The sequence below is a fragment of the Trifolium pratense genome, linkage group LG7 (assembly GCF_020283565.1).
Source record: "Trifolium pratense cultivar HEN17-A07 linkage group LG7, ARS_RC_1.1, whole genome shotgun sequence".
NCBI classification, from domain to species: Eukaryota; Viridiplantae; Streptophyta; class Magnoliopsida; order Fabales; family Fabaceae; genus Trifolium; species Trifolium pratense.
In genome coordinates, this window is record NC_060065.1 from 13,070,548 (window position 1) to 13,090,544 (window position 19,997).

Sequence of the window (19,997 nt, forward strand, 5' to 3'; positions counted from 1 at the left end):
CACTCTAGAGCCAAACATATTGAAATTAAACACCATTTTATCAGAGATTATGTTCAGAGAGGCATTATAGATATTAAGTTTGTTGATACTGAAAATCAATGGGCTGACATATTTACTAAAGCCTTACCTGTTGAAAGATTTGATTTTATAAAGAAACATCTGAACATGTTTTCAATCTCTGAATGAAAAATTTTTTTGGCATTTAAAGTGTAAGAGGTTATGTATATCAGAACTTATGTTTCAGATCATCTGAAACACAAGCTCTGAAGTACCTAACTCTGATAGAGAATTTTAAATATCTCAGAGGCTCTGAACTATTTAAGTGGGAAACGTTTAGTATTCACTGCTGAACAGTTGTCCATTAAAATAGCAGTTACCGAGTAAATTTCTGCACGTGGTCTACGTGTGTCAGGTAGTGGGTGGTTAATGATGACTTTTGGTATTCAACTTTCTGTCAATTAGCGTAACTTCCCAAATTTGCTATTTTCGTGTTAACTGTGTGCATTTAAATAAAACTTACACAATACACTTGCACACTTCTCACTTTCACAACCTACACTTTCATATTCTCTCTAAACCTCCAACAAACTTTCTTTCTCTCTCGTTAGTTTCCAAACCCTACCCTATCTCCAACAATGGCTGGACCTTCGTCTTCGTCGTCAACAAAGATTCCACCTTTTATGTTCAAAAATCTTCAAATCGTTGGGAACGAGATGGAGTTTCCAGAATCTGAGCTCATATTTCTTTCTGAAAAGATGATCGACTTCGACAGTATAAAGGCAAATGGGTTTGATGTGAAACATTACTTCTCCGCTCAAGGTTGGGATAAGTACTTCAGCATGTTAAATGGTCCTATTTACCCAGATCTCTTGAAGAAATTCTGGATGAAAGCTAAGGTCTTTGACAAGCATGAAGCTAAGGAAGAAGAACGTGCTGCTATTGAGAGAAATCCTAGTTTAAAAGGTAAATCTAGGAAAGAAATGGGTTTATTGGAATTCACTGGAAAACAAATTAGGTCTAACATCTGTGGTATGAACCTAGCTTTCTCTCCTATTCATTTTAATGCGTTACTTGGTTTGGATAACTCTGGGATAGAGTTGGATGTTTTTGAGAAGGACACAAGGTACAGAGATGATCTTCTGGCTCTGATGTGTACAGATTTGAAACTGAAGGGTAAAGTCAAGGGTTTGACTGACGTCTGCAGAGTACTATTCAAGATCATACTAGCTGCTATCAGTCCAAGAGTTGGTGGTACTGATACCATTTCCTGGACTCATCGTCATCTGATCTACTTTCTTCTGAAAGAAATGAAGGTGAATCTGGGAGAATATTTCTTTGAGAGGATCTGTGAGGCAATCTTCTTAAGCAAATCTTAGAGGAAGACAGCTATAGCCTATCCAAGATTACTCTCAGACCTTCTTTATCAAGGTCATGTTGTTGAGAATCTGAAGAAGTTCCATCCGGAACTTGTTGAAAAGAAATTCACTCCTGAGATTCTGAATGCCAGCTTCCTCACCAAGATGCGTCTCATCTCATCCAAAGTGGTTCCACCTCCACAAGAGTTTACAGCCAGTCTTGAAGATCGTCTGTATGTGGATGGATATCCAGTTATCTCAGAAGCTGATGCTGAGCACATCATTCAGGACTATTTGGAAGTGCTCAGACAAGAAGGATTTGTTGTTGATAGAAGTATGGTTCCTCCAGCTCCTGTAAACATGTATAATCCTAAGAGGAAACCAAAGAGGAAAGCTGAACAAGTAAAACCAGATCTTCTGGCTCAGAAGAAGGTTAAGGTAGAAGAAGCTACTGCTGAGCAAAGAACAAAGAGGAAACATGAAGCTTTGACTGGAAAAGCTGCTGCACCATCATCAAAGGAGCCTATCATTGTTGATGATGAAGAGGAAAGTGAAGAAAGTGAATCCTCTGAATCAGAAACTGAGTCTGATGAAGAAACTCTCAACACTAGGCTGCGTCAGAAACATGTTCCTGATCCTAAAGGTAAGTCTCCTAAGTACATCTTTAATGAAGCTGAAATTGGAATAGGTTATACTAAACCACTTAGGACTATACTTCCTGAACCCACAATTATTCCAACCTCTGATAACCCTCTTTCTGAACTAGAAAAACATCTGAGCCCTGACCCTCTCAATAATCAACCTCTTTCTCATGAAACCCACAAATCTAGCTCATCTCCTAAACCAAAATCACCTCTACCTCAACCACAACAACTATCACCTGACATTCCACCATCTGAACCTCAACCAGATATTCCAAATGCTGAACCAACCTCTCCCATCAAACAACCCTCTCCTAATCCAACCCCTGAACAACTTGCTCCTGAACCAACCCCTGAACATAAATCTCCTGAACCATCTCCTGAACATATTTACCCTGAATCAACTTCTGACATCTCATCATCTGAACCAACCCCTGAACCCCATCCTAACCCAAGTGCTGAACATGCTTCTCCTGAGCGTATTCACACTTGTGCTCCCAAGCCTTCAGAGGCAGAAGTTGTGATTATTGACAACCCTGCTACTGAAACACCTAATCTCTCTACCATTCCCAATCCTTCACCCTCATCATCTAACCCTTTTTGTAATCTATCCACTCAGTTTCATGATGACTGAAATTCTGGTATAGCAGAATCAGATGTTGTATAGGATGGCGAAACATCTGGTCTGTCATGAATAATATGGCAAGGCATATAACATTAACAACAGATACTGAAAAACGTAAACAGTAGATGTTCTACACAATGCTCCAACATTTGTCAGGAGCGATAGTATACTGATGTTGAACGCGATGCTTAAGCATCTCGTACCAGTACAAACAAGTTAATAATAAAGTGCAGAATGTAAAACACAAGTTATTTGTTAACCCAGTTCGGTGCAACGTCACCTAATCTGGGGGATACCAATCCAGGAGTGAATCCACTATGATAGTATTAGTTCAAAGCTAAACTCGCCCGTTTACAACTTATCACCTAATCACCACCCGTGCTATATTCTACCTAAGTCACACCTAGGTATGAGAACCTCCGCTCAACTCCTCTTAATCACAGCCACTGTGATCGTACACATAACAACTTGCAGATGAAGACACACTTCTTAAACATTCACCAATTCCATACTTCAAAGCTTAGGAATGGTTCACACACTATCTCCTTGCTTAGAAGCTCCGGAGATATTACAATACTCTACTCATTACCTAAAGGTTTCTGAGTGAAGACATAGTGACCATCTCACAACCCGAGTGGTTCACTTACACCAACTCTCCTAGAGAGTGGCTACATGACACGAAACCCTAAAGACTACATCTTGATGAACAATGGCTTCGGTAGTAAATTAGGGTTAGCTCCTTTCTTTAATAGCATAAGCAGCATGGGCTTTGATGAGTAAACAGGCTGCACAATAATTCAGATCCAAGAAGTCTTCTAGAAGAAAAATATATTTTCCACAAATATATTTTCACCAAATATTTATTCCTTCCATAAATATATTTATTGTCCATAAATATATTTTCAGTAACAATCTCCTTGAATATATTTTCAATAATAATCTCCTTGAACCATAAAGATTTATTTGAAATAAATCTTTTATATTTTTTGCAACAATCTTCACAAAATATATTTTAAAATCAAATCTTTTATTTCTTAATATTTTATGACACAAACCGCCTTCTGAAGATTCTGGAACCACCTGTGTGTTGGCACACAAATTAAAAGGCGTGGATTAATTCTTCAATCAAATCTTTCAAAGATCTCACGCAAAAATATATCATTCGCGAAAACAGAGCGCACTGGATGTGGTATCCAATGTTGAAGCACTGAATGTTGTATCCAATGTTGAAGCATTCTATCCAACATCTTGCTTATATCTGATGGTGAAACATTCAGTTCAACATCTAACTTGAATATTTGTTTTAGCAAAATGAGGCCAACATAAAACACCAACAATCTCCCCCTTTGGCAAATTTTTGGCTAAAACAATCTTAGACCGTTTAACCATTCCAGAGAGATACAAACACATATATTCCATAAACACCAGAGGTATGTAACAGTGGAATACGAACACACCTGGCTTCACATAATACTTCAGCAGAGAGATATAAACTCTCACAGTAGAACCCCACAAGGAGAAATAAACTCCTTCAAATAGAAAGATAATTTCTCACATCATTCGGATGTTTCAACATTTGGTAGGTCATCACAACACCCAGACATACATTAAGCGCATACATTAAGCGCATACAAGCAGAGCACTACATCACTGTACTACTCTTCACAGATTCATCAGGCACAATGCTCTCCCCCTTTTTAGACACAAAATATGCCAAACAGAAACTTCATGCATTAAGAGCAATAGTTATGAACATCACAGAAATCCATAATGCAGAGTATCAGAGCGTAACAGATCACATACCATACTTGTAGAGCACATTCAGAACATATGCAGAGCACATACATCAGATACTATACATTACATACTACTACCATGTCACACCAGATGTTAGAGCATCCGTCAACACATCATGTACACAGAACACATCACAGATCACCACTCCCCCTTTTAAGCCACAAATTCTGACAAATAACCACGCATTAAGCAAACCACAGAGTAGCAGTTGGGAAAGTAAATTCCAACATAACTGAGAAAAATAAATTCTCGGGCAACCAGGATGTTTCAACATCTGTCGGTACATAGCGTCACACTCAAGTACAGAATCAGCCAGAGCAATCAAACAGAGCATTACACAACAAAATAGTAACTGTTTACTTCATTATGCTACTCCCCCTCAATATCAGAATCAGAGAAATTAATATCACTTCCCCTGAATACATCGACACATGCTTATCAGAATGATAATAAAAAAAACAATTCTTACTCCCCCTCAATTTTATCATCCATATAAGCATATAAGCATACAACAGCACAGATTCAATACTACACTACACAGATTAGCAGATGTCTAAGCATCTGGCACCACATCATATAGTAGAACGCATCCATATAGCAGAACACATCCAACCACTACACAGACTAGCAGAAGGGCATGCATATGTTTCAACATCAGTTAGCACATCAGACATTAGCAGCGCAATATATCATACCTACCAACGACCAAACTACTTCCCTTTTTAGTCAGAAGTTTAGACAAAATAGGGTCTTCATGCATTAATTAAAGAGTATAATAGTAGAAATATCCAGAAACATAGTATAGAATACCATAATAGAGGGTGCAGATTTTCACAGACCATATGCACACAAGGTGCTTCAAATTATCCAGGTCCTAGCTCACACATGTCATGAGAACAGAAGAGTGGAAAGAGAACATGTGAGCTTTCATCCACAATACCATAACCAAACTCCAGCAATATAGCATGAAAATCATAAGTCAGAAGGCACAAACCTATACTATCTTCATCACATCAATCACATAGTGCACAAAGCTACTACAACCGAAGGTAACACTATGAGATACATACCTCATCAACAGTGGAGGAAACATATCATAACCACCACATCAACCATCATAGTCAACACGCATAAAATAGACATTTTCCCTTTCTTTGCACACTATGACTTCACACAATTCTATTGATCTTTACCAAATTCTTGTGTCTTCATCCATATAACCCATAGCCTTGTAATAGCGGAAGCATTCAATCAGAGTGATTAAGGCTTAATGGTTGCTTTAGACACACATGTGTGTATTCATAATTAAGCATGTACTAGTTACCCATATTTCTATGACTATAACTAACTAAGTAACCCATATTGCTATGAATGTGACCTAAGCATAAAAGTCATCCATATTTCTATGACTATGACTAAGCATGAAGAATCATCCATACTTCTATGGTTATAAGATTATGATCATGCCCTATGCCACAAGTTTAAATGCTTTTTGAAATCCTTGCATGCACACAACACAGAGTAGAAAGCAAAATTTACTCCCCTTCAAACATAGACATAACAAATCAGCCCATAACAGGAAGAACCATAACATCAACACAACCTGATATGAGAACCATATACTACTACTGCAAGGAGTAGTACTACTACACACAATATGACAAGGGCCTAAGAGAACATTGTTCCAAAATTCAGCTTCTCATAGAACTTATCTTTGTTAGAACACGGACTTTCACTTCTGAACACTTTCTTCAAAATGAAAGAGACATTATCTAAGAGAGCATAAGAGATAGTGACATGTCAACTTTCTTCCTATCAGGTGACATGATGTTTAGCACATCCTCCTCAACATCAGGCTCAGAGTCACACACACATATGAATATAAACCAGTTTCAGCCTCAAGAAGCACATACTAAAACCACCTTCAATAGATATATTGTCATCACAATAGATCATCAAGCGAGAGGTTTTGGTAACGAATTCGAAACAGTCAGATATAGTAGTAATAATCACCTTTTTGAACATCACATATCTGAGCATTATCACATCTGATCACACCACATCTAATCATATATAGTACTTCTCAACAGAATGCACATCCACACAAATAGTCATAGCATGACCAGTTCTCTTTCAGTCACACTTTGAGCAACAGCTTGGTCAAGTGGAAGATCATCACGATCAATTTCTTCCACCACATTCAAAACTTCAATGCTCCAAACCACCATCAGGTTGATCTTCAGCCTCATCAAGTTGAGGACTCTCAGAACCATATCGGCCTCGGTTTGGGGAATCACAGAACAGATTTCAACAACACTAACGGGTTGGACCAGAATGGTTCAACATCCGATAGGACATCAGACTCAGGTAGGTTTCTTTGGGGGACACAACCACAACTTTAGTGGGGATGACAGAGTGTCAGAACCAACAACTGGATAATAGATTTAGAAACAGGTTTCCTAGATGATGCAACATTGTGTTCAACATTGTATTCTTTCAGCACCTGCTTCATCCACAAGAGTTGTGAACAACTACTCCCAGCTGCTATGTACTCAGCCTCTACAGTAGACAAGGATATACTATTTTTCTTCTTGATAAACCAGGAAATCATATTATTCCCCAGAAAGAAACAACATCCATAAGTATTTTCTCTATCATCATCACTTCTTGTCCAATCAGCAACACAATACCCCACTAGTATAGAATTTATACCATGAGAGAAAAAAATATCATAGTCACAATTATCATTAACATACTTCATCTCAACCTCAGAATGCATCTGTTGAACAATGTTGGACCATCTGGTTCGACATTCCTCCAAACACAATCTAATCAACAACCAAGACTCTTGGAGAGTCCTTCCAAAAATCTTAGAGAAAAATAAATTCTCTCAAACTCAACCACTTAACCACTTGAGAAATAACTGATATAATTATCCAGCTTTACATGGCTAGAATCAACCATTCCTTGTTAAGATCACCAATAATTTCATAATGTCACAACATGTTATCTGACATCATATCCTCTTATGAGGCATAAGATCTCCACAAGCTTGAACAACACTCTGGATAATATATGTATCATTGTAGCAACAGTTCACAGATAAACACATGACTCTCCCCGTCATGGAAAACCAATGCTCCATCAGAAGATGAAACTTTGAGTACTAGATGAAAACATGCGAAAAAAACTTCATCCTTTCATGTTGGAGAGCAACATTAACTCCCTTAGTAGAGTCAATCCTGAGTCAGATATTCTCACTCCTTGAGAATACATCCAAGCACTCTGACTCCTTCAATTATTAAGGACACATCTGATCATTGTCCTTGTAGAACCACATTTTGTATCATGACCTTTTGAATAGGCAAGATGTCATGCATAGCCAGAACATACTATTAAAACAAGATCAGAACCTCCACATTCTGATTCACATAGTCAGAAGTGCCTCTTCTAACCATACTGCTTGAGCACTCCCATGCACAATCCCAAGCACCTTCCACAAAAACACCCATCAATAATTATGATGTTTCAACATCATTTGGGTCATCAGCCTTTGATTTCAGAACCCGGTTACGTTGGTTCGTAAATCATCATTCAAAGGACTCATTGTGCATAAACATCCTTCAAGGAGTTCATAACAGAGTACCACCAGTGCAGATCATACTGGTTTTTAAAAAACACCTGAATACAATAGAGAGAAATGAACTCTCATAAAAGAATCAATGGAAAAAATAAATTCCCTCAAGGTTGAGAAAAATAAATTCTCAGGTAAGACGATGCTTCAACATATATTAGAGCATTGAGCCACATCAGACAAACAGTACTACTCCATAAACAAATACGCAGTCTCTCGTCAAAGTATTCACCATCAGTCTTATGCACAACATCAACAGAGGATATACAAACACTCAGCTCCCATCAAAGTAATTATCATTTGACAGATAGGATTACCTTCTCATACAAGGTAGGACATTAGATTTGACATCCTTCTTCTACATATATCTGGCACCAACAAGTGACACTCAGTCATGACAGCTTGCCACAAATTATTCAGATTAGGTCAGTGGCTTGACCTTGTACTCCACCTTGAGTAGAACCCACATCCTTGGCTGAAGAGGCAGATCCTTGAGATAATGCTTCAGCATCAATTCAAACATCAATCTCAACCCATGAGTTTCACCCTGAACTATGGTCTGGAGATACCATAATAGTCCATAACTCTTGCAAGGGGACACAAGAGGATCAACCATCAATAGTTGATCATCCTTCAATACTAAATCATCCACACATGCAGGGACCTGCATATTATACATCTCAAGAAATTTCTTCTAATGTTCAGACTTTTTGTATGACTTTGAGATGTTGGATGCCATTCTTCTGCACTTATAGAGGAGATTCCCTATAACAAGTATCTGGAACAGTCTTCAAAAAACAATGGCAATAACTTGTCATTATTCACCATAAGTCACCTTATCAAACTAAATCTGCTTCTCCCAATACACAAGAATCACATTCAATCCTTGCAACATAACTGTTCCATTATGTGAGGACACCACATAACTAGACCACAAGTCAAAGGGGAACTTCCCATATAGATACTAGGGAACCACAATCATTTGGTCCCAAAAGTAATGACTCCTCCTTGCTTAATCATGCATTCATACAACTATAGATATTATCACCAGAACATAATAACATGCATGGTTAGAACATCATATAGCACATCATACCACAACTGCACAGCTACTCATCAGATAAGATAACATCATATAGCACATCAATACTGCACACAAATACAACTACCACTTACTTGGATCAGAAATAAACTAACCCAAGAGGTCAACCATGTGTTGATCGTGTCCTGACCAACATGCTTATCTAAGACATGTTTCTAGCGTAGAAAATATCTCAGACACAGATGCTTCATCTTCCAGATCAGGAGAAGGTTAGAAACATATGGAACCAATACACATTTGTTCAGCACCCAAGCATCTGCCATGCCCTACTATCATCCAACAAGATTCTACAAAATCTGCTCATCCGATGTTCCAACATCTAGTAAGGCATCACTTCCCTTCTAAAGGAGCACACAAAGAAATCCTCTATCAACACCAGTTTGAAAATAAATCAAACCATGTAACAACTCATTACCAAATCTATACGCCTGAACACCAATAGACAGGTCTACTACACACCCTGTCATGAATAGTCCATCCTCCACTTCTAGGGACCATTCAATCAATATGAACTTCTCCAAGTTGAAACAATTTTTTTTCAGTATTCCTTTCTTGCCCATAACCAGAAAGTATCTTTCCTTGGATCTCATCCAGAAAACAGAACAGGATGCCTGCTCTGATACCAATTGAAATTCTGGTATAGCAGAACCAGATGTTGTATAGGATGGCGAAACATCTGGTCTGTCATGAATAATATGGCAAGGCATATAACATTAACAACAGATACTAAAAAACGTAAACAGTAGATGTTCTACACGATGCTCCAACATTTGTCAGGAGCGATAGTATACTGATGTTGAACGCGATGCTTAAGCATCTCGTACCAGTACAAACAAGTTAATAATAAAGTGCAGAATGTAAAACACAAGTTATTTGTTAACCCAGTTCGGTGCAACGTCACCTAATCTGGGGGATACCAATCCAGGAGTGAATCCACTATGATAGTATTAGTTCAAAGCTAAACTCGCCCGTTTACAACTTATCACCTAATCACCACCCGTGCTATATTCTACCTAAGTCACACCTAGGTATGAGAACCTCCGCTCAACTCCTCTTAATCACAGCCACTGTGATCGTACACATAACAACTTGCAGATGAAGACACACTTCTTAAACATTCACCAATTCCATACTTCAAAGCTTAGGAATGGTTCACACACTATCTCCTTGCTTAGAAGCTCCGGAGATATTACAATACTCTACTCATTACCTAAAGGTTTCTGAGTGAAGACATAGTGACCATCTCACAACCCGAGTGGTTCACTTACACCAACTCTCCTAGAGAGTGGCTACATGACACGAAACCCTAAAGACTACATCTTGATGAACAATGGCTTCGGTAGTAAATTAGGGTTAGCTCCTTTCTTTAATAGCATAAGCAGCATGGGCTTTGATGAGTAAACAGGCTGCACAATAATTCAGATCCAAGAAGTCTTCTAGAAGAAAAATATATTTTCCACAAATATATTTTCACCAAATATTTATTCCTTCCATAAATATATTTATTGTCCATAAATATATTTTCAGTAACAATCTCCTTGAATATATTTTCAATAATAATCTCCTTGAACCATAAAGATTTATTTGAAATAAATCTTTTATATTTTTTGCAACAATCTTCACAAAATATATTTTAAAATCAAATCTTTTATTTCTTAATATTTTATGACACAAACCGCCTTCTGAAGATTCTGGAACCACCTGTGTGTTGGCACACAAATTAAAAGGCGTGGATTAATTCTTCAATCAAATCTTTCAAAGATCTCACGCAAAAATATATCATTCGCGAAAACAGAGCGCACTGGATGTGGTATCCAATGTTGAAGCACTGAATGTTGTATCCAATGTTGAAGCATTCTATCCAACATCTTGCTTATATCTGATGGTGAAACATTCAGTTCAACATCTAACTTGAATATTTGTTTTAGCAAAATGAGGCCAACATAAAACACCAACAATGACTTACGTAGATTATCTAAGATAAAGGACAGGTTCTTAGTTTGTCCTTCTGATGTGGACCTAGAAGTGTCAAGCATTAAGGCAAGGATTTGCAATGCTTTGGATGATGCTGCTGAAGAAATTAAGGCTGTTGTTGGTAAGAGGGATCTGGATGTGATAAGCTTCATGAGGGACAGTTTGGCTAGGGCTGAGTTAAAGAGGTTAACGCCGTTCAATCATGAAGAACATGAGCGTGCTAAGCTTGCCGCTATATCTGCTGCTGTGAGGCGTCTGTCTGCATTCAAGGATTGCTGGGTTGATTCTACTATTTTGCAACGTCTTGAGGATCAACGGATTGAGAATGAACGTCTGGAAGAAGCTGCTGCTAGAGTTGCCGAGTTGGCAAATGAGCTACATAATGAGGATGCCACAGAAGAGGATGTACTGAATGTGCTGAACCAGGATGATGTCCTGATGATTGATTACCCAGAGGAAGGTGAACCCTCTGATAAAGGCAAGGCACCTTTGGTTGAAGAACAAGCACCTTTGGTTCAAGATCAAGCTCCTGTGATGGCTGATCAGTTGCAGATCTTTCAAGAAGCTCTGAGGGAGCAGCAAGAAGGTTTGGAAAGGCAAAGGACAGCTCACCTCAACTTGGAATCCAAAGTGGATGGTCTTGTTTCCAACGTGGGATCTCTGAATGACAAATTCGACCAGCTCTTAGCCTTCCTTAAGAAACCCTAGGATTCTATGCACTTGTTTTAAGCTTTCTTTTTATTTTCTTGTTTATCTTCTGAACACTTTTTCTGGTTTATCTATTTCAAGTTGTTTTGTTTATGTTTTGCTTGATTACTTCTTTCATGTTCACTCGATATTTATATTTTCTTGATAAATAAGAACATAAGAACACAAGATGCCTTTTAAAACGAAATTTTTTTTATTAATGCTCTAACAATGTTGAGTACATTGGTAAAAAGAAAAAGACAACCTAATCCTAATCAGATGGATAAAACTCAGAAGAAATCTCTGATTTCTCCTCAGCATCATCTGATGAAATTTCTATGGGATCTGGGTTTTGCTCTTCTTCTTCTTCTTCCTGTTCTTCTTCTGGAACATAGCCAGCCAAGAACTCAACATAGTCAGCATCATCTTCATTCTCTTCAGCTTCAGAATCTGATGAGATGATTATTATCTCAGCATCTTGTGGTTTCTTGTTTTCTTCTTTATTCTTCTCATCTTCTTCGCGTTTTTCGTCTTCTTTCTTTCTCTTAAACTCTGCGATGCGTAAACTAAATCTTTTCATTATTCCCAATCTCTCTTGCTTCACTTGTTTATTCTTGTTTTTACGTGAAGCAGGCATGTTAACTCGTTCACCTTTTTATAAACCTTTGAGCGCGTTGGTTTTCGTTTTTGAAATTAATTCACCTTTGTAACAACCACTCTTCTTCTTTGACTGTCTTGGTTATATAACTTTGTTTTACTTTTTGATAATGACAAAAGGGGGAGTAGTTACGCATTAATTGATAAGTGATAAGTTCAAAACTGAAACCACACTTTTATCTCGCTTTTATCCGTTATGTTAAAAGTTGTTAGTTGTTACTTTTAAGTTGTTTCACGTAGTTCAATACGGAGACTAAGTTAGTTGAAACTAAAATAAATTTCATAAGTAAGGATGCGTTAAGAGTGCAATTTTAACTTAGCCTTATGAGACTTAGGGGGAGAGCTTGCAAACCTCTCACTCTGAAGAAAGATATGAAATTTGTTTTATTTCAAACCATCTTAATCTTATACTAAATTAAAATATCATGAATAAAACATAAAGTTCAGACTTTATGGAGTATCAATCTTAGGGGGAGCTTGCAAACCTCATAAACCTAAGAGAAACATGATAAGTCAATTTAACAACAATTGTCAATTAATACTGATGTTTGTCATCATCAAAAAGGGGGAGATTGTTGGAACAAAATTGATTTAAAAATGTTTGCCCCTAAATCTATAAAGGTTTTGATGATAACAAAGTATTAATTAACAATTGGAAGGACTAAAAATTTATTTTAAGTGCGCAGATATAAGCATCATATAAGCTCTGAGTGAAGTTCAGAGGATGTGAATTCAGAAGTTCACAAGCGCTCAGAAGATGTTGGACTTCAGAAGTTACAACCTTCAGAGGATGAAGTCTTCAGAACTTCTTGAGTGACTAAAGCGTCATCAACCTCTGAAGATCATTTTGATATCTGTGAAGATTCTCTTTGCAAGTCAACTCTTCTACCAATGAAGAAAAGGACCTTTCAAGCCTGATCAGTTCAGCTACCCTCTGTTTGTCTGTTCTAACTTGAGAACGTGGGTCTTCAGTTTTGTTAGCTGAATAAGGAAAGTCTTCTCTGCTGTAGTCAAAGTACCTGAAACTCTTTCTTAGTTTTGGATACAACCAAACTGCATCAAGACAGACTGCTTGAAGACAAAAGATTATCAACTCCAACGGTTCTTTTTGCAACGACTCTTTTCCGGTACTATATATACTAGAAGGATCAGCTGCAACATATAGACAATTAATCAAGGATTGAACGTGCGCTGAACAAACTCTGACCTCTGTGTATACAAGCTCTGAACCTTTCATCAAGTGTTTTTGCACTTTAGTCAAATACTCTGTACTATTTGTATTTGCTCTCTTTAGGTTCATCTAAGAGCACTTGTATATTTTTATATACTTTACTATTACTTGAGGAAACTTAAGCTTGTGTGCTTAAGTGTGAAGTCTTAAGCTTGTGTGCTTGAGCATTGTTGAGAAGTCTCTTGCTTGTGTGCTTGAGCAGGTGTAATCTTGTGTGATTATAGTGAACTCCCTTGGAAGTGCAAGGGGACTGGACTACTCTCGTTTTGTGAGAGGAACCAGTATAAATTGCTTGTGTGATTTCTCTCTCTCTATCTTGCTTTTATTTGTGTTATTTATCCGCTGCTAACGTAGTTGAGTTAAGAACTTGAAAAAGTTTTAACTTGGCTAAAACACAATTCAACCCCCCCCCCCCCCCTTCTTGTGTTTTCACACCTTCACTTGCCTATTTAAAGAATTGTAGCAGTTACTGCATGTAACGCGTGCAACCACCTGTTTTTCCACTCTCCATTATATGGTGCACGCTAATCAAGGGAAATGTGATATGAATTCTTCTTCTAAAGTTAATGTTAATGATGGTGCTTCTGGTAAAGTCATGATTGACTATGTGATTGATTGGCTCAAGAAAATCGTTCTTGAGACTAATGTTGTGCAAGATGTTGACACATCTTTGGCCGGAGAGAATAAACAGGATGAAACTGTTCCTGAAATCCCCGAACATGTGACGCAGAACGGAAGCGTGAAGGTTAGCAAAACGCTAAACCTAATGGAGAAAGACAAGCCGCAAACACAAACTTGTCAAAATAGGGTTTCGGAGTCCACCGAAAGAGTAACTAATCTAGAATCCACTAGACTTCCGGAATCCACCAGAAGGAATAATTTGGAATCCACCAAATTTAAGAGAAAACTCTATATTTTATTAAATCAAAAAGTTGCCTTCAAGGCTACAATAGTTTAGCTTAAATAGTAGTGAAAAATAAAAATACTAAATCTCCTAAAAGATTGTAAAAGAAAATAACAAACATAACTAAATAAAAATAACAAATCTACCTAAAATATAAAAATAACTAATCTAGGTGAAATATAAAAATAAGAAATCTACCTAAAATATAATAAAACTAAATCTATCTAAAATAATAAATTACTAAAGAAATCCTCCTACATCAGTCTCCTCTACCTCAAAAGAACTCGACCCCGAGTTCTCATCTTGATAAGGAGCTTCCCTTGCAAGTTGATTCCTCCAATGAACAAGAGACCACCCTCCTGGATCCCATTGAGTGAAGTGAGAGGACCCATCTTGTGCCAACACATCCAAATTACCACCGGGGTCCCATTCCTCAAAGATGGCATACAAAGTTGGAAATTTATCACAGAAGGATGTTTGACCCACCTTAGTTAACATGTATGAGTTAGTGTCACTAACATCAAGTTCACTAATTAGGTAATAATAATGGTGCTGAATGAGGGAAGTTTGAGAACTCCAAGTATCAACTTCAAGTGGCTCATTCTCACTTATTTGAGTCTCGGTTGCTGCATCCATGATCCTTTCAAACGCAACCATTGATTCATTGTGATATTTAGACGCTGGTACTATGCAATCTGTGACTGGCGTCGCCTCTGTTTGGACACAGATTAAAGGAGCAGATTGCACATTGGGATTGATGACGTTTGAAACCATAGCTGATTTGGTGTTATCGATTTCAAAATCCACGACTTCATCGTGTTGGGAATCTCTAATAACATCGTGAACTTGCTCGACTTCATCGGCCTCTTTATTTTCATCTTTGGATTCTTCATCTTCAACTGAAACATCTGGTTCAACAACTACTTCAGTTTCTTTCGGTTTGGATTTATCAGCAGAATCGTCAAGTTTCTCGGGATGAGATGGTTGGTTATCATCTAGGGTTTCATTAGCTATGTGACGTAGTTGAAAATTGTTGGCATGATTGTTGTTGTTGGAATTATTGATGAGGCTCCATGCTTCATCGAATTTAACCTTAACATACCAATTAATATACGTTATCAAAACAGAATGTTTAGCAATATCTTTAATCGTCTTACGCAAGTTACCTGACATCCTGTAAGCATGTCTCAAAAGGTCGGACAAGGAGTAATCTTTGTTGCAACAAAACGGACAACGATATGTCGAATCAGAGATTTTAAACGTGTAGTAATCATCCTTCAACCTTTTGTAGTATCTACGCTCATAGTATTCCAAATCAGATTCACCACGCGTATGTTCTGATTTTATGTAGGTAACAATAGTTTGGTTGTTATTACGAACCCTAATAACCGGAATTCGTTCTCCTCCCCTATTCGGATTGATTCTGTTGTTGTTAACGTTGTTGGATAACGTCGTCATCTGTGTTGTCAGAGCGGTGATGGCCCCGGTTAAACCCGCTATGGCACCATCAAACTCTGTTTTCGTCACCGGTTGATCTCCCATCTGATCACTTCACGAAAGAACAGGGGAAACCTGCTCTGATGCCAACTGACGCAGAACGGAAGCGTGAAGGTTAGCAAAACGCTAAACCTAATGGATAAAGACAAGCCGCAAACACAAACTTGTCAAAATAGGGTTTCGGAGTCCACCGAAAGAGTAACTAATCTAGAATCCACTAGACTTCCGGAATCCACCAGAAGGAATAATTTGGAATCCACCAAATTTAAGAGAAAACTCTATATTTTATTAAATCAAAAAGTTGCTTTCAAGGCTACAATAGTTTAGCTTAAATAGTAGTGAAAAATAAAAATACTAAATCTCCTAAAAGATTGTAAAAGAAAATAACAAACATAACTAAATAAAAATAACAAATCTACCTAAAATATAAAAATAACTAATCTAGGTGAAATATAAAAATAAGAAATCTACCTAAAATATAATAAAACTAAATCTATCTAAAATAATAAATTACTAAAGAAATCCTCCTACATCAACATGTAACTGTTCCTGGAAATGAAAATGGTCAGGTGATGACTGATAATAAGGAAGAAGTGTCTGACGAACACACTGATGTTAATTCCCCATCTAATGAGAAAATTTGTTTGAACTTGAAGAAGTTCATATTGGTTGAATGGTCCCTAGAAGTGGAGGATGGACTCTTCATGACAGGGTGTGTAATAGACCTATCCATTATTATTCAGGCGTGTAGCTTTGGTGATGATTTGTTGTATGGTTTGATTTATTTTCAAACCTATATTAACCTGTTGCACCTAGAATGTGGAGTGTGTGCAAAGGTCATTATGTTGTGCCTGAAGTTTGTTGATGAGTTTTCTAGTTTGAATTCCGCTGCATATATATCTGATGGAAAACTCATGGTGGTTTTGGGTGCTAAGTATGCAAAACTATGTTGTTCTTTGAAAATGTATCCCTTGTTGTGGTGATACTCGATGAGAGGTCCAACTAACTTGTTAGAGATGCCAAAGATACTTGAGGGTGATCTCAAGTCCACTCAAAAAGGCAATCATATATGAGTTTGTTGAAGAGAGATCTGTAGAATGTTATCAACAATTTATTCTTTTCAGACCTAAAAGCCAACCTCTGGTGGCTTTGATAAAAGATCTCCTAGTGTGTTCCTTGAAAAGAGAACTGATGTCCTCCCAAATGTTGGAACATCGGACCAGCAGATTATGCAGTTATTAAGGGGGAGTCCTTAATCCGAAGCTGGAAGACCTTGAAGACATGTCAGACTCAATGTCTTGACACCTTTATATCGAGAATTTATTTTTCTCCATATGAATGGTGGTATTTCTATGAAACAGGATGAAGGTTGTTTACTCTAACTTGATATTATCAAGTCTATGAGAAGATGAAACTCTTGTTCTGTTGTAGTAAAAAGCACTTCAAGGGATTATGAACATTGGAGCTGTTTCAACTTATGTTCAATGGTTAATTGTTATCTGTACTTTGGAGCGTCATCCAAATCACCTAGGATGAGCATTTTAGTTGTTTCAAGCAAGGAGGAGTTATTATTCTTGGGAGCAAAGGATTATTGTTCTTTGGTATTGAAAGTTGATCAACTACTGATGGTTGATTCTCTTGTGTCCCCCTGCTATTGTTAATTATGATGTTGGTGCTTCCACTAAAACCACAAGTGAGTTGTTGCTGATTCACTCGTGGAACTCGTCCCTAAGACGGATGTTGTGTCAGATGTTGATACATCTATGACACTAGAGACAAATGTTGTACCATGTGTAGGTACATCTGCTCAGCCAATGGTTGGTACTCTCACTAGGAAGCAGATGAAAATTCTTATGTTCTGAATGTGTTTCTGATATTGGGTGCTCATATATGTGATATTCAGAGGTGATTACTACAAGTATATGTGACTGTTTCAGACCTGTTCCTGAAACTTCTGGTTTGAAGTTCTTATGTGATTGTTGAAGATGGATTTGGTATATGCCTCTTGAAGTTGAAACTGGTTAATCTTCATCTGTGCGTGTGTAACTCTGAGCTAGATGTCCTGGACATTATGTCACCTGATAGGAAGAAATATGACATGTAAGTGTTTCTTCTTAGATGATGTCTCTTTCATGATGTGCAAACAAGGGGGAAATGTCTGATGTGGTGGATATGATATGGTTCCTCCACTACTGATTTATATATGATGAGGTATGTATCCCATTGTGTTATCTTCGGTTGTAGTAGTTATGTGCACAAAGTGGTTGATGTGCTAAAGATAATATAGGTTTATGCCTTATGACTTATAATCTCCGTATATTTTGTGGGCCTTGCCCTGGATTTCTAGCACCTGTGTGTGCATTATGGTCTGTAATATGTGCACTCTGATATTTCTCTTGTCTGCTACTCTATGTTTTGATATGCATGGTGTTTGTCAAAATTATGGCTAAAAAGGGGGAGTAGTGTGTGTGTGTGACAAGTGTGTGGACAAATGTTCTTACATCTGGTGACTGTTTCTGTGTTAATGTTCGTATGCTCGTATTGAGGGGGAGTGTGAGTTATATGCATGTGTTGAGGGGGAGTAGTGAATATTCTTTCTCTATCTGATGTTCGTATGCATGAATTCAGGGGGAGTGTGAGTGATATTATCTCTTGATCGCCTGAATGTGTTTGATGACAAGTGTTGTGCCAAGTGTTATGGCACCTGACTAATGAATCCACTATCCACTGTGACTGAGAATTTATTTTTCTCAGATGTTTATGAGAATTTATTTTTCCCTGATGTTCTTATGATGAATGGATGCGCTTTAAAAACTATTAGGAGTTTATTTCTCCTATCTCTTTGCATCTACTATGGGAGTTTATTTCTCCCTTGTGTTGTTCCATGAGGCTAGTTGTGTTTTATTCCGCTGTTGCATTGCCTTTGATGCTACTTACCTCTCTTGGAAGTAGTTTTATTATGTGTTACTTTCTTTCCTAGTTGTGTGATCATGTTGACTCGAAGGAAAGGTAATACTGTATCTCTCTATATACTGGTCTAATATTGTTTTAGCCAAAATTTGCCAAAAGGGGAGATTGTTGGGTTTTTGTATGTTGGCTACATTTTGCAAAAACATCTTTTAGCCAAGTGTTGAGACATATGTGCCTACCCCAAGTGTTGTGACAAATGTGGGTACACTTTGGAACAACACCTGTCTGTCTGACTGTGCGCGTCAGCTAGCGGTTTTTATTTTCTACTCAATCTTTTGAAGATTTGATTGAAGAATTGTTTCAAGGTTTCTTACAGAGGAAGGCAAACATGTTTAATGTGTTTCAGGAGGCAGCCAAACCCTAGTTATATTTTCTAAAGGAATTATATTTTTGGAAAATATATTTTTGTGTTTCAAAAATAGAACTATTATTTTCAAAAATATATCAGCTGCTGCCGCAATTCTAGAAGCCCTAATTTTGTCTTGAAGCCCAAGTCGTTCTACTTCTATAAATACGAAGGCAAGCATATGGTTTCAAGCATCTAAAACCGTGTTCTTACAAAGCGTGTGTTCTTAGGGTTTTAGAGTGTTAATTGTGAGCCTTTCTTGTATCTCATTGATGCAAGCTTAGGACCTGTGTTTTATTGAGTTGTAATTGTGAACTTCTCCTAAGCTTTGAAGTACGGAGATTGTTCTAGTGTTATGTGTGATTTGCTCGTAAGCTTTTAAGCAAGAGTAAATCTTAGTTTCATAGGAGTGTGTCTCCACCATTCGTGATCGTTGAGTTGATAACAACGCTGAGTGTGTTGTTAAGGTGGGAATTGGGACGGAGTCTCATATCTAGGAGTTCCTAGGTAGAAGTGTCATTGGGTAGTGATTAAGTGAGGAGTTGTAAACGGGTGAGTTTAGCTTCGAAGTAATACT